Source organism: Rhinopithecus roxellana, chromosome 4 (genome assembly GCF_007565055.1).
Source record: "Rhinopithecus roxellana isolate Shanxi Qingling chromosome 4, ASM756505v1, whole genome shotgun sequence".
In the NCBI taxonomy this organism is placed as follows: domain Eukaryota; kingdom Metazoa; phylum Chordata; class Mammalia; order Primates; family Cercopithecidae; genus Rhinopithecus; species Rhinopithecus roxellana.
In genome coordinates this window covers 165776662-165789889 of record NC_044552.1, presented here as the reverse complement: position 1 = coordinate 165789889, position 13228 = coordinate 165776662, and positions in this window count along the sequence as shown.

Here is a 13228-nt window from a genome sequence, read left to right as displayed (position 1 = left end):
CTGAATAGTTGAAAAAACAAGACCCAATGATCTATTGCCACCAAGAAACACACTTTATCTATGAAGTGAAAAAAACACACTTTCCATATAAACTATGTAAATAGTTTTTACATATAAACTATGCAAATAAAGGGATGGAAAAAGGTATTCTATGCCAACAGAAATCAAAAAAAGAGCAGGAGTAGCTATACTCAGACAAAATAGATTTCAAGACAACAACTATTAAAAGAGACAAAAAAGGTGATATGGTTTGGCTGTATTCCCACCCAAATCTCATGTTGAATTGTTGTTCCCGTAATTCCCACATGTGGTGAGAGAGACCCAGAGGGAGGTAATTGAATCATGGGGGCAGTTTCCCCCATGATATTCTCATGATAGTAAATTCTCAGGAGATCTGATGGTTTTATAAGGGGCTTCCCCCTTTGTTTTGTTCTCATTCTTCTCCTTCCTGCTGCCATGTGAAGAAGGATGTGTTTGCTTCCCTTCTGCCACAATTGTAAGTTTCCTGAGGCCTACCTAGCCATGATGAACTGTGAGACAATTAAACCTCTTTCCTTTATCAATTAATCATTCTCAGGTATGTCTTTATTAGTAGCATGAGAACAAACTAATATAGAAGGTCATTATCTAATGATAGTCAATCCAGCAACAGGATATAATGATTGTAAACATATATGCACCTGACATTGGATGACCCAGATATATGAAGCAAATATTATTACAACAAAAGAGAGAGATAGAACTCAATAGCTGGAGACTTCAACACCTCACTTTGAGCATTGGACAGATCTCCCAGACAGAAACTCAACAAAGAAGCATTAGACTTAATCAGCACTATACACCAAATGAATCTCATAGGTACTTAGAGAACATTTCACCCAAAAGTTACAGAATACACATTCTTCCCCTCAGCACGTGGGTAATTTTCAAAGATAGACTATATGTTAGGTCACAAAACAGGTCTTAAAATATTTTTAGAAATTGAAATTATATCAAACTTCTTCTTTGACCACAATGGAATAAAACTAGAAATCAACAACAAGAGGAATTTTGGAAACTACATGAACACATGCACATTAAATGATATGCTCCTGAATGACCAACGGGTCAATAAAGAAATTAGAAGATAATTGAAAAATTTATTGAAGCAAATGATAATGGAAACACAACATACCAAAACCTATGGGATATAGAGAAAGCAGTACTAGGAGGGAAATTTATACCTGTAAGTGACTACATCAAAAAAGAAGAAAAACTTCAAATAAATAACCTAACAATGCATCTCAAAGATCTAGAAAAGTGAGAGCAAACCAAATCCAAAATTAATATAAGAAAAGAAATAATCAAGATTAGGGCAGAAATAAATGAATTTGAAAGTAGCAAATAAAAAGATCAACAAAACAAAGAGTTGGTTTTTGAAAAGAGAAACAAAATTGATAAAGTTTTGGCCAGACTAAGAAAAAAAAGGAGAAGACCCAAGTGAATAAAACAAGAAATGAAAAATGAGACATTACAGATGATATCACAGAAATTCAAAGGATCATTAGTGGCTACTATGAAAAACCATATGCCAATAAATTGGACAATCTGGAGGAAATGGATAAATTCCTAGACACATACAACCTACCAAGATGGAACCATGAAGAAATCCAAAACCTGAACAGACCAATAACAAGTGATGAATCAAAGCCATAATTTAAATTCTCCCAGTAAAGGAAAGCCTGGAACCCTATAGATTCACTGCTAAATTCAACCAAACATTTAAAGAACTAATACCAATTCTACTGAAACTATTCTGAAAAATAGAGGAAGAAATACTTCCAAATTCCTCAGCATGACCTTGATACCCAAACTAGACAAAGACACATGAAAAAAAGAAAACTACAGAATGATATCTCTGAAGAATACTGATGCAGGAATCCTCAACAAGACATTTTACTCACAAACCTAATTCAACAAACATTAAAAAATTGTTCATCACGACCAAGTAGGATTTATACCAGGCATGCAGGGATGATTCAACATATGCAAATCAATCCCTGTGATACATCTTATCAGCAGAATGAAGGACAAAACCATATGATCATTTCAACTGATGCTGGGAAAACATTTGATAAAATTCAACATCTCCTAATAATAAAAACCCTAAAAAATCTGGGTATAGAAGGAACATACCTCGACATAATGAAAGCCATATATGAAAGACCCACAGCCAGTGCCATATTTAATAGGGAAAAATTGAAAGCCTTTCCTCTAGGATCTGGAGCACAACAAAGATAGTCACTTTCACCACTGTTCTTCAGCATAGCACTGGAAGTCCTAGGTAGAACAATCAAATAAGAGAAAGAAATAAAGGACATCCAAATTGGAAATAAAGAAGACAAATTATCCTGTCTGACATGATCTTATATTTGGAAAAATCTGAAGACTCCACAAAAGAAAATTAGAACTGATAAATTTAGTAGTTTCAGGATACAAAATCGACATACAAAAATCAGTAGCATTTCTATATGCTAATAGTGAACAATCTGAAAAAGAAATTTTTAAAAATTCAATTTACAGTAACCACAAATAAAATTAAATACCTAGGAATTAACTTTACTAAAGAAGTGAAAGATCCATACAATGAAAACTACAAAACACTGATGAAAGAAATTGAAGAGGACACAAAATGGAAAGACATTGCATGTTCATGGATTGGGAGAATCAATATTGTTTAAATGTCCATGCTACACAAAGCAATTACAGATTCAATGTAATCCCTATCAAAATACCAATGACATTCTTCACAGAAATAGAAAAAAATTCTAAAATTTATATGAAACCAGAAAAGATCTAGAATAGCCCAAGATATCCTTAACAAAAAGAACTAACCTGGAGGGATCACATTACCTGATTTCAAATTATACTACAGAGCTATACTAACCAAAGCAGCAGGCTACTGTCATAAAAACAGATACACAGACCAAAGGAACAGAATAGTGAACCGAGAAACAAATTCACACGCCACTCATTTTTGACAAAGTTGCCAAGAGTATAGGGAAAAGACAGTCTTTTCAATAATGATGCTGGGAAAACTGGATACCTGTATGCAGAAGAAGGAAACTTAACCCCTATCTCTTACCATATACAAAAATCAAATCAAAATCTAAGAACTCAAACTATGAAAACACTACAAGGAAACATTGGGGAAACTCTCCAGGACATTGGTCTGGGCAAAAGTTTCTTCAGTAATACCACACAGACACAGGCATCCAAGGCAAAAATGAACAAATAGGATTACATCAAATGAATTAAAAGCTTCCACACAGCAAAGGAAGCATTCTGGGACACAGAATGGGAGAAAACATTTGCAAACTACCCATCTGGCAAGGGATTAATAACCAGAGTATATAAGTAACTAAAACAACTCTATAGGAAAAAGTCTAATAATCTGATTTAAAAATGGACAAAATATTTGAATAGGCATTTCTGAAAAGAAGTCATATACACAGCAAGCAAAGAAGCATATGAAAAGGTGCTCAGGCCAGGCATGGTGGCTCACGCCTGTAATTCCAACACTTTGGGAGGCTAAGGTGGGCAGATTGTTTGAGTTCACAATTTCAAGACTAGCCTAGGAAAGAGGGCAAAATCCTATTTCTACCAAAAAAAAAAAAAAAAAAAAAAAAAAAAAAATTAGCCAGGCGTTTTGGTGCCTGCCTGTAGTCCCAGCTGCTCAGGATGTTAAGGTGGGAGGATGGCTTGAGCCCTGGAGGCAGAGGCAGAGGTTGCAGTGAGCCAGGATGGCATCACTGCACTCCAACCTGGACCATAGAGCCAGACGTTGTCACAGAAAAAACAGAAAAGAAAGGGAAAAGAAAAAGAAAAAGAAATAACAGGAAATAAATGCTAGAGAGGATGTGGATTAAAGGCACCCCTCATACACTGTTGCTGGGAATGTAAATTATTACAACCACCGTGGGGAACAGTTGGGAGGTTCCTCAAAAACAAAACAAAACAAAAAAAAAAACACTAAAAATAGAGCTACCATATGATCCAGCAATTCCACTTCTGAGTATATACCCAAAAGAAAGGAAATCAGTATATTAAAGAGATATCTGCACGCCTGTGTTTGTTGCAGTACTGTTCACAATAACCAGGATTTGAAAGCAATTTAAATGTCCATCAACAGATAAGTGGATAAAGAAAATGTGGTCCTTATACACAGTGGAGTACTATTTAGCTATAAGAAAGAATGAGTTCCTGTCATTTGCAACAGCATGGATGAAACTGGAGGTCATTATGCTAAGTAAAATAAGCCAGGCACAGAAAGACAGACATTGCATGTTCTAAATTTTTTGTGGTATCTAAAAATCAAAACGATTGAACTCATGGAGGCAGACAGTAGATGAATGGTTACCACAGGCTGGGAAGGGTAGTAGGGGAGTGGTGGGGAGGTGAAGATAGTTATTAGGCACAAAACAAATAGTTAGAAAAAATGAATAAAAACCTATTATTTAGCACAACAGAGTGTCTATAGTCAATAGTAATTTAATTGTACATGTAAAAAATAACTTAAAGAGTATGATTGGATTGTTTGTAACACAAAGGATAAATGCTTGAGGGGATGCATATGCCTTTTGCATGAAGTGATTATTATGTGTTACATGCCTGTATCAAAATATCTGATGTAACACATAAATATATACAGCTACAAGGTACCCTAAAAAATTAAAGATTAAAGAAAAGAAAAAGGAACCACCCAAATAAATAACATCAGAAAAAAATGAGACATAACAAATGAGGCCACAGAAATACAACAAACCATTGGAGACTATTATGAACAACTATATGGCAATAAATTGGAAAACCTAGAAAAAATAGACAAATCCTGGATATATACAACCAACCAAGATTAAGCTATGGATAAGTAGAAAACCTTAATAAACCATTAACAAGTAATGAGATCGAAGCCTTAATGAAAAGTCTTCTATCAATGAAAAGCGCAGCACCTGATGGCTTCCCTGCTAAATGCCACCAAATAGTTAAAGAAGAACTAATACTAATTCTACTCCAACTCTTTAAAAAATTGCAATGGAAGGAATGTGTCCAAACTCATTCTATAAGGTCAGTTTTACCCTGATACCAAAACCAGACAAGGACACAATGGAAAAAAATAGGCCAATATCAATAAGAAGTGTAGATACAAAAAGCCTCAACGAAGTACTAGCAAACCAAATTCAACAACACATTGAAAAGATCAGTCACCATGATCCAGTAGGATTCATCTCAGGGATGCAAGAATGGTTCAACGTAATAGTCCAAATCAATAAACATGATACATCACCTTAACAGAACCAAGAATAAAAACCATATGATTATTTCCATAGATGCCAAATAAGCATTTTATAAAATTCAACATCCCTTTATGAAAGAAAAAAAAAACCCTTATAAAATTGGCTTTTGTATGAGAATATCTCAAAATAGAAAGACCATATATGACAAACCCAGAGTTATCATACTGAATGGGGAAAAATTGAAGGCCATTCCTCTAAGATCTAGAGTAAGACAAGGATTCCCACTTCCACCACTTTTATTCAATATAGTACTGGAAGTCGTGGCTAGAGTCATTGGGTAAGACAAAGAAATACTGGGAATCCTAACTGGGAAGGAAGAAGTCAAATTAACTTTATTTGTAGATGACATGATCTTATATTTAGAGAAACCTAAAGAATCCACAAAAAAACTGTTAGAATTGATAAATTAAGTAAAGTTGCAGAACACAAAATCAACATACAAAAAAATCAGTAGCATTTATATATGCCAACAGCAAACAATCCAAAAAAGAATTCTAGAATGAATAAGTTCTGGTGTATAATAGCACAGATTATAATTAGCAATATTTTATTGTACAGCTAAAAGATGTGGGATGTTCCCAACACAAAGAAATGATAAACATTAGAGGTGATAAATATCCTACACTTACCTTGATTTAATCATTACACACTGTATGCATGTATCAAAATATCACATATACCCCACAGATATGTAAAGTTATTATGTATGAATAAAAAAGGAAACTTAAATGCAGAATCTGAGGCCCCACTCAGACCTACTAAACCAGGATCTGCATTTTACAAGACCCCCAGGAAATGCATGTACATACTTGAATTTGAGAAGCTGCTTTAAGTGTTGCAGTCACTGTCATAACAAGAGTCAGCTCTGATCCCCTGGGCACTGCACCCAGCCAGCTCCAAACAGAGGCGAGTGTAGACAGCATGAGTCAAGATATTAGTCCATCAGCTAAATATATATTGGGCATCTCCTAGCTTCCAGTCACTACGGTCGCCATGCCTTTAGCTCTCAGTATATCTCGCTCCCTGTGTTGTATGAAGTTCTCACTGTTAATCACACAGAGTGTTAGAGTTGAGGGGCACCTTTCAGATGACATTGACCAACCCCTTTATTTTGCCTATGAGGAAGCTAAGGTTGTAGATAGCTCAGGACATACAGAACAGAACTATAGTCCATGCTTTGTTTGCATTACACTTGATTTCTTTACTTATGCTTTGTTTACATCATATTTATGCTTTGTCTACATCGCACTTGATTCTTTCTCCATATATAAAACTCTAGAGAGATGTTATTAGTTTGACCCCTATACACATGGTGTGGGCACCTGAAGTGGGGAGAGCTTGTCTCCAGAAGGCTCAAGTAGAAGTGACATATGTCACTTTGGAAGTGACCTTGTTACATGTACTTTCTTTCTTCTTCTTTTTTTTTTTTTTTTTTTTTTAATTATACTTTAAGTTCTGGGATACATGTGCAGAATGTGCAGGTTTGTTACATAGGTATACACGTGCCATGGTGGTTTGCTGCACCCATCAACCCGTCATTGACATTAGGTATTTCTCCTAATGCTATCCCTCCCCAGCCCCACACCCCTCCAACAGGCCCCCATGTGTGATGTTCCCCTCCATGTGTCCAGGTGTTCTCACTGTTCAACTCCCATGTATAGGTGAGAGCATGTGGTGTTTGGTTTTCTGTCCTTGTGTTAGTTTGCTGAGAACAATGGTTTCCGGCTTCATCCATGTCCCTGCAAAGGACATGAACTCATCCTTTTTTATGGCTGCATAGCTTCCATGGTGTATATGTGCCACATTTTCTTTATCCTGTCTATTATTGACGGGGATTTGGGTTGGTTCCAAGTCACTGCTATTGTGAATAGTGCTGCAATAAACATACATGTACATGTGTCTTTATAGTAGAATTATTTATAATCCTTTGGGTATATACCCAGTATGATTTTAGGTCTTACATTTAAGTCTTTAATCCATCTTGAGTTAATTTTTGTGTAAGATGTAAGGAAGGGGTCCAGTTTCAGTTTTCTGCATATGGCTAGCCAGTTTTCCCAACACCATTTATTAAATGGGGAATCCTTTCACCATTGCTTGTTTTTGTCAGGTTTGTCAAAGATCAGATGGTTGTAGATGTGTGGTGTTATTTCTGAGGCCTCTGTTGGTCTTTATATCTGTTTTGGTACCAGTACCATGCTATTTTGGTTGCTGTAGTCTTGTAGTATAGTTTGAAGTCAGGTAGCATGATGCCTCCAGCTTTATTCTTTTTGCTTAGGATTGTCTTGGTTATGTGGGCTCTCTTTTGGTTCCATATGAAATTCAAAGTAGTTTTATCCAATTCTATGAAGAAAGTCAATGGGAGCTTGATGGGGATAGCATTGAATCTATAAATTACTTTGGGCATTATGGCCATTTGATGATATTGATTCTTCCTATCCATGAGCATGGAAAGTTTTTCCACTTGTTTGTGTCCTCTCTTATTTCCATCAGTCGTCGTTTGTAGTTCGCCTTGAAGAGGTCTTTCACATCCCTTGTAAGTTGTATTCATAGATATTTTATTCACTTTGTAATAACTGTGAATGGGAGTTCACTCATGATTTGGCTCTCTGTTTGTCTATTATTGGTGTGTAGGAATGCTTGTGATTTTTGCACATTGGTTTTGTATCCTGAGACTTTGCTGAAGTTGCATATCAGTTTAAGGAGATTTTTGACTGAGATGATGGGGTTTTCTAAATATACAATCCTGTCATCTACAAACAGAGACAATTTGACTTCCTCTCTTCCTATTTGAATACCCTTTATTTCTTTCTCTTGCCTGATTGTCCTGGCCAGAACTTCCAATAGCTCATTGAATAGGAGTGGTGAGAGAGGACATCCTTGTCTTGTGCCGATTTTCAAGGGGAATGCTTCTAGCTTTTGCCCATTCTGTATGATATTGGCTGTGGGTTTGTCATAACTAACTCTTAGTATTCTGAGATACATTCCATCAGTACTTAGTTTATTGAGGGTTTTTAGCACGAAGGGGTGTTAAATTTTATCGAAGTTCTTTTCTGCATCTATTGAGATAATCGTGTGGTTTTTCTCATTGGTTCTGTTTACGTGATGGATTACGTTTATTGATTTGTGTATGTTGAACCAGCCTTGCATCCCAGGGATGAACGACGACTTGATTGTGATGGATAAGCTTTTTGATGTGCTGCTAGATTTGGTTTGCCAGTATTTTATTGAGGATTTTTGCATTGATGTTCATAGGGATATTGGCCTGAAATTTTCTTTTGTTGTGTCTTTGCCAGGCTTCGGTATTAGGCTGATGGTGGCCTCATACAATGAGTTCAGGAGGAGACCCTCTTTTTCTGCTGTTTGGAATAGTTTCAGAAGAAATGGTACCAGGTCCTCCTTTTACCTCTGGTAGAATTAGGCTGTGAATCCATCTGATTCTGGGCTGTTTTTGCTAGTAGGCTATTAATTACTGCCTCAGTTTCAGAACTTGTTATTGGTCTATTCAGGGATTCGGCTTCTTCCTGGTTAAGTATTGGGAGGGTGTATATGTCCAGGAATTTATCCATTTTTTCTACATATTCTAGTTTATTTGCACAGAGATGTTTATAATATTCTCTGATGGTAGTTTGTATTTCTGTGGGATCAGTGATGATATCCCCTTTATCATTTTTTTATTATACTTTAAGTTCTAGGGTACATGTGCATAATGTGCAGGTTTTTTACATATGTATACATGTGCCATGTTGGTGTGCTGCATCCAATAACTCGTCATTTACATTAGGTATGTCTCCTAATGCAATCCCTCCCCCCCACTCCCCACAATAGGACACGGTGTGTATGATCCCATTCCTGTGTCCAAGTGATCTCATTGTTCAGTTGCCACCTGTAAGTGAGAACATGTGGTATTTGGTTTTCTGTTCTTGCGATAGTTTGCTGAGAATGATGGTTTCCAGCTGCATCCATGTCCCTGCAAAGAACACGAACTCATCCTTTTTTATGGCTGCATAGTATTCCATGGTGTATGTGTGCCACATTTCCTTAATCCAGTCTGTCACTGATGGACATTTGGGTTGATTCCAAGTCTTTGCTATTGTGAATAGTGCCGCAATAAACATACACGTGCATGTGTCTTTAGAGCAGACTTATATTCCTTTGGATATATCCCCAGTAATGGGATGGCTGTGTCAAATGGTATTTCTAGTTCTAGAACCTTTAGGAATTGCCACACTGTTTTTCACAATGGTTAAACTAGTTGACAGTCCCACCAACAGTGTAAAAGTGTTCCTATTTTTCCACATCCTCTCCAGCACCTGTTGTTTCCTGACTTTTTAATGATCTCCATTCTAACTGGTGTGAGATGGTATCTCATTGTTGTTTTGATTTGCATTTCTCTGATGGCCAGTGATGATGAGCATTTTTCATGTGTCTGTTGGCTGTATGAATGTCTTCTTTTGAGAAGTGTCTGTTCATATCCTTTGCTCACTTTTTGATGGGGTTGTTTGTTTTTTTCTTGTAAATTTGATTGCGTTCTTTATAGGTTCTGGATATTAGCCCTTTGTCAGATGAGTAGATTGCAAACATTTTCTCCCATTCTGTAGGTTGCCTGTTCACTCTGATGGTAGTTCCTTTTGCTGTGCAGAAGCTCTTTAGTTTAATTAGATCCCATTTGTCAATTTTTTTGGCGTTTGTTGCCATTGCTTTTGGTGTTTTAGACATGAAGTCCTTGCCCATGCCTATGTCCTGAATGGTATTAGCTAGGTTTTCTTCTAGGGTTTTTATGGTATTAGGTCTAACATTTAAGTCTCTAATCCATCTTGAATTAATTTTTGTATAAGGAGTGAGGAAAGGATCCAGTTTCAGCTTTCTACTTATGGCTAGCCAATTTTCCCAGCACCATTTATTAAATAGGGAATCCTTTCCCCATTTCTTGTTTTTCTCAGGTTTGTCAAAGATCAGATGGCTGTAGATGTGTGGTATTATTTCTGAGGGCTCTGTTCTGTTCCATTGGTCTATATGTCTGTTTTGGTACCAGTACCATGCGTTTTGGTTACTGTAGCCTTGTAGTATAGTTTGAAGTCAGGTAGCGTGATGCCTCCAGCTTTGTTCTTTTGGCTTAGGATTGTCTTGGCAATGCAGGCTCTTTTTTGGTTCCATATGAACTTTAAAGCAGTTTTTTCCAATTCTATGAAGAAACTCATTGGTAGCTTAATGGGGGAGGGGGGGGCATTGAATCTATAAATTACCTTGAGCAGTATGGCCATTTTCACAATATTGATTCTTCCTATCCATGAGCATGGTATGTTCTTCCATTTGTTTGTGTCCTCTTTTATTTCACTGAGCAGTGGTTTGTAGTTCTCCTTGAAGAGGTCCTTTACATCCCTTGTAAGTTGGATTCCTAGGTATTTTATTCTCTGTGAAGCTATTGTGAATGAGAGTTCATTATTGATTTTGCTCTCTGTTTGTCTGTTACTGGTGTGTAAGAATGCTTGTGATTTTTGCACATTAATTTTGTATCCTGAGACTTTGCTGAAGTTTCTTATCAGTTTAAGGAGATTTGGGGCTGAAACAATGGGGTTTTCTAAATATACAATCATGTCATCTGCAAACAGGAACAATTTGACTTCTTCTTTTCCTAACTGAATACCCTTTCTTTCTTTCTCTTGCCTGATTGCCCTAGCCAGAACTTCCAACACTATGTTGAATAGGAGTGGTGAGAGAGGGCATCCCTGTCTTGTGCCAGTTTTCAATGGGAATGCTTCCAGTTTTTGCCCATTCAGTATGATATTGGCTGTGAGTTTGTCATAAATAGCTCTTATTATTTTGAGATATGTTCCATCAATACCAAATTTATTGAGAGTTTTTAGTATGAAAGGCTGTTGAATTTTGTCAAAGGCCTCTTCTGCATCTATTGAGATAATCATGTGGTTCTTGTATTTGGTTCTGTTTATATGCTGGATTATGTTTATTGATTTGCGAATGTTGAACCAGCCTTGCATCCCAGGGATGAAGCCCACTTGATCATGGTGGATAAGCTTTTTGATGTGCTGCTGGATTCGGTTTGCCAGTATTTTATTGAGGATTTTTGCATTGATGTTCATCAAGGAGATTGGTCTAAAATTCTCTTTTTTTGTTGTGTCTCTGCCAGGCTTTGGTATCAGGATGATGTTGGCCTCGTAAAATGAGTTAGGGAGGATTCCCTCTTTTTCTATTTATTGGAATAGTTTTAGAAGAAATGGTACCAACTCCTCCTTGTATCTGTGGTAGAATTTGGCTGTGAATTCGTCTGGTCCTGGACTTTTTTTGGTTGGTAGGCTATTAATTATTGCCTCAATTTCAGAGCCTGCTATTGGTCTATTCAGGGATTCAACTTCTTCCTGGTTTAGTCTTGGGAGAGTGTAAGTGTCCAGGAAATTATCCATTTCTTCTACGTTTTCTAGTTTATTTGCATAGAGGCGTTTATAATATTCTCTGATGGTAGTTTGTATTTCTGTGGGGTCGGTGGTGATATCCCCTTTATCATTTTTTATTGCGTCTATTTGATTCTTCTCTCTTTTCTTCTTCATTAGTCTTGCCAGTGATCTATCAATTTTGTTGATCTTTTCAAAAAACCAGCTCCTGGATTCATTGATTTTTTGGAGGGATTTTGTGTCTCTATCTCCTTCAGTTCGGCTCTGATCTTAGTTATTTCTTGCCTTCTGCTAGCTTTTGAATGTGTTTGCTCTTACTTCTCTGGTTCTTTTAATTGTGATGTTAGGGTGTCAATTTTAGATCTTTCCTGCTTTCTCTTGTGGGCATTTAGTGCTATAAATTTCCCTCTACATACTGCTTTAAATGTGTCCCAGAGATTCTGGCATGTTGTATCTTTGTTCTCATTGGTTTCAAAGAACATCTTTATTTCTGTCTTCATTTCATTATGTACCCAGTAGTCATTCAGGAGCAGGTTGTTCAGTTTCCATGTAGTTGAGCGGTTTTGATTGAGTTTCTTAGCCCTGAGTTCTAGTTTGATTGCACTGTGGTCTGAGAGACAGTTTGTTATAATTTCTGTTCTTTTACAGTTGCTGAGGAGTGCTTTACTTCTAACTATGTGGTCAATTTTGGAATAAGTGCAATGTGGTGCTGAGAAGAAAGTATATTCTGTTGATTTGGGGTGGAGAGTTCTGTAGATGTCTATTAGGTTCGCTTGGTGCAGAGATGAGTTCAATTCCTGGATATTCTTCTTAACTTTCTGTCTTGTTGATCTATCTAATGTTGACAGTGAGGTGTTAAAGCCTCCCATTATTATTGTATGGGAGTCTAAGTCTCTTTGCAAGTCTCTAAGGACTTGCTTTATGAATCTGGGTGCTCCTGTATTGGGTGCATATATATTTAGGATAGTTAGCTCTTCCTGATGAATTGATCCCTTTACCATTATGTAATGGCCTTCTTTGTCTCTTTCGATCTTTGATGGTTTAAAGTCTGTTTTATCAGAGACTAGGATTGCAACCCCTGCTTTTTTTTGTTCTCCATTTGCTTGGTAGATCTTCCTCCATCCCTTTATTTTGAGCCTATGTATGTCTCTGCATGTGAGATGGGTCTCCTGAATATAGCAAACTGATGGGTCTTGACTCTTTATCCAATTTGCCAGTCTGTGTCTTTTAATTGCACCATTTAGTCCATTTACATTTAAGGTTAATATTGTTATGTGTGAACTTGATCCTGTCATTATTATATAGCTGGTTATTTTGCTCACTAGTTGATGTAGTTTCTTCCTAGCATTGATGGACTTTACATTTTGACATGTTTTTGCAATGGCTGGTACCTGTTGTTCCTTTCCATGTTTAGTGCTTCCTTCAGGATCTCTTGTAGGGCAGGCCTGGTGGTGACAAAATCTCTAAGCATTTGCTTGTCTGTAA